Source organism: Gossypium hirsutum, chromosome A08 (genome assembly GCF_007990345.1).
Source record: "Gossypium hirsutum isolate 1008001.06 chromosome A08, Gossypium_hirsutum_v2.1, whole genome shotgun sequence".
Classification (NCBI taxonomy): Eukaryota; Viridiplantae; Streptophyta; class Magnoliopsida; order Malvales; family Malvaceae; genus Gossypium; species Gossypium hirsutum.
The window spans coordinates 70,402,710-70,406,380 of record NC_053431.1 but is presented as its reverse complement, the minus strand read 5'-3'; the positions used below and the strand labels follow the sequence as shown (position 1 = coordinate 70,406,380).

The window sequence follows — 3,671 nt, the reverse complement described above, 5'->3', positions numbered from 1 at the left end:
CCTCCTGCAATTGTGGCTAATCAAAATCCTGCTCCACACACTATGTATGATTATGCTAAACCTTCTTTAACAGGAGCTGAATCGAGCATAGATAGACCTGCTGTAGCTGCAAATATTTTTGAGCTAAAACCTAGCACTATTCAAATGATACAGTAATTTCTTCAGTTTGATGGTTTGCAGGATGAATATCCCAACGCTCACTTAGCAAACTTTTTTGAACTATGCGATACATTTAAAATAAATTGTGTTTCTGACGATGCCATTTGTCTTCGATTATTCCCTTTGTCATTGAGGAACAAAGCTAAACAGTGGTTGAACTTGTTACCACGAGGGTCAATTACTACATGGAAATAAATGACCGAAAAATTTTTACTAAAATATTTTCCATCGGCTAAAACGGCTAAATTATGAAATGATATCTCTTCTTTTGTGTAGATAGGATTTAGAAACACTCTACGATGCATGGGAGAGATACAAGGACCTTTTCAGAAGGTGCCCTCACCATGGGTTACTGTTTTGGCTTTAGGTTCAAACATCCCATAATGGCCTGAATCCTTCGACTCGGCAAATGGTTGACACAGCTACTGGTGGAACCATCAATAATAAAACACCTGAAGATGCTTATGAGTTCATAGAGGAGATCTTATTGAATAACTATCAGTGGCAAGTCATGAGGACAAAGCCAGCGAAAATAGTTGATGTTTATAACGTCGATTCGATCACCATGCTCTCTAATCAGGTAGATCTCTTGAATAATAAATTGATGGTTTTCTTAGTTCTTCACAGGTTCACCCAGTAATGCAGTGCGAAGCAAGTGGAGGTGGAACAAGCCATTCGAAATACCAACCTTATGGCCACAACATCGATAACGACCAATTAAATTACATGGGTAATAATCCTCGACCTCAAAACAGTCCATATAGTAACACTTATAATGGAGGTTGGAGGAGCCACCCAAATTTCTCATGGGGAGGCCAAGGAAACTAGAGACCACCTCCAGGCAACCAACAACCACCCTACCAACAGGAAAAGAAGCCGAACCTTGAAGAGATGCTCACAAAGTTTATCTCGGTGTCAGAAACCCGTTTCTAGAACACTGAGACAATAGCTAAAAATCAACAAGCGTCGATCCAAGGGCTCGAAACTTAGATAGGCTAGCTTTCCAAACTAATCTCAAAAAGACCACTAGGAAGTTTACCTAGTAACACCAAATCAAAAGAGCATGTGAAAGTAGTTACACTAAGGAGTGGGAAAGTGTTAGCGGAATCTGAAAAGAAGCTAACATAAGAAGTCGTGGTAAGTGAAAGGGGAGAAGAAAAACCCGAAAATAGTGACAAACTAGTGCCGAAGGAATATAAACCTCTAGTTCCATACCCAGCAAAATTGAAAAAAGACCGTATTGATGCACAATTCAGTAAGTTTCTTAAACTTTTTAAGCAATTACATATCAACTTACCTTTTGTTGAAGCCATCTCTCAGATGCCTACATACGCAAAATTTTTGAAAGAGCTTCTAACAAATAAAAGGAAATTCGAGGATTTATCTATAGTAGAACTCAACGAGGAGTGCTCAGCCATACTCCAAAACAAGTTGCCAACCAAACTAAAATATCCAGGAAGTTTTACTAACCCTTGCTTAACTGGTAGTCTGAATGTTGAGAAAGCACTAGCTAATTTAGGCACTAGCATTAATTTGATGCCATATAAAATGTTCAAACAACTTGGTCTTGGGGAACCTAAACCTACTAGGATGAGTATTCAATTAGCCGATAGATCTGTTAAATATCCTAGGGGCATTATAGAAGACGTACTTGTGAAAGTAGATAAATTCATATTTCCTGTTGACTTTGTTGTGCTTGACATGGATGAAGATGTAGAAGTGCCCTTAATTTTAGGGCACCCGTTTTTAGCCACTACTAGGGCTGTAATCGATGTGGGTGATGGTAAATTGGTACTTAGAGTAGGTGACGAGGAGATTATCTTTAAAATTTATGATGCTATGAAGTTTTCTAGGGAACAGGATGACTCTTGTTATTTTATTGACTCTATTGATCAAACTACTCAAGACTCTTTTCAGGAAATTGTACAAAAGGACACGACAAAACTGTATCCAGCTTAAGAAGAGGAGACAAATGATGAACCTAATGAGCATTCTTCAAGACGAGTAGAATATGAGGGCATTAAGATAAATGATAAACTTAAGCAAAAACCCTCTATTGAAGAGCCTCCTAAACTGGAACTTAAACAATTACCAAACCACTTGGAATACGCATTCCTTGGAAATAATTCTACATTGACAGTTATCATTGCTTCTAACTTGAAACCCAAGGAGAAAGAGGAATTAATCCAAGTATTAAAAGAACATAAAAAGGCCATAGCTTGGAAAATTTCTGACATTAAAGGAATCATCCCTTCTTTTTGTACCCACAAAATTTTGATGGAAGATGAATACAAATCATGTGTGCAAGCTCAAAGACGACTGAACCCCAACATGAAGGAAGTTGTTAAAGCCGAGGTAATTAAACTTCTAGATGCTGGAATTATTTATCCTATTTCTGACAGTTCTTGGGTAAGTCCAGTGCAGGTTGTCACTAAGAAAGGAGGCATGACAGTTGTGACCAATGAGAAGAATGAATTAATCCCAACAAGGATAGTCACAGGATGAAGAGTTTGCATTGACTACAGGAAACTGAATGATGCCACAAGAAAAGATCACTTCCCCTTACCATTCATTGACCAAATGTTGGAAAGATTATTCGGGCACATGTACTACTGCTTTCTAGACAGACTCTCTGGTTACTTCCAAATCCCAATAGCTCCTGAAGATCAAGAAAAGATGAGATTCACATGCCTATATGGTGCGTTCGCTTATTGTAGAATGCCTTTTGGATTATGTAATGCTCCTGCCACTTTTCAGCGTTGTATGATGGCCATCTTTGATGAACTCGTGGAAGATATCATAGAAGTATTTATGGATGATTTCTCGGTATTCGGTAACTCTTTCCATTTCTGCCTTAAAATTTTAAAATGAGTTTTAATAAGATGTGAGGAAACGAATCTTGTGCTTAACTAGGAGAAATGTCACTTCATGGTTCAAGAAGGTATTATATTAGGGCATAAAATTTCTAGTAAAGGGATTGAGGTGGACAAATCTAAAATAGAAACAATCGAAAAGTTACCCCCTCCTAGTTTGGTTAAGGCTCTTAGAAGTTTTTTAGGACATGCTAGTTTTTATAGAAGATTTATTAAGGATTTTTCTAAAATAGCTAAGCCTTTGACTATATTGCTAGAAAAAGATATACCTTTTAATTTCAATCGGGAGTGCTTAGAAGCATTTAATACTTTAAAGGATAAATTAATTAATGCTCCAATTATCATTGCACCTAATTGGAACTTACCATTTGAATTAATGTGTGATGCGAGTGACTTTGCAGTAGGTGCAGTATTGGGATAGCGAAGAGACAAGTATTTTCAACCTATCTATTATGCTAGCAAAACTTTGACAGTTGCACAAGAGAATTATACTACTACAGAAAAAGAATTACTAGCTATGGTTTTTTGCATTCGATAAATTTTAATCATATCTCATATTGTATAAAGTCGTTGTTTACATTGACCATTCCGCCCTTCGCTACCTTTTAACTAAAACTGATGCAAAACCTCGACTCATTC

The 3,671-nt window shown here is 37.1% G+C and overlaps 1 non-coding gene across 1 annotated transcript; it reads right to left on the bottom strand.

The window, feature by feature from the left end:
- Positions 1-402: 402 nt before the first annotated feature.
- Positions 403-510, bottom strand: LOC121205236 (small nucleolar RNA R71). Its single transcript, XR_005900321.1, has one exon. It is a non-coding gene; the product is annotated as a small nucleolar RNA R71 (small nucleolar RNA).
- Between the last annotated feature and the right edge of the window lie 3,161 nt (positions 511-3,671).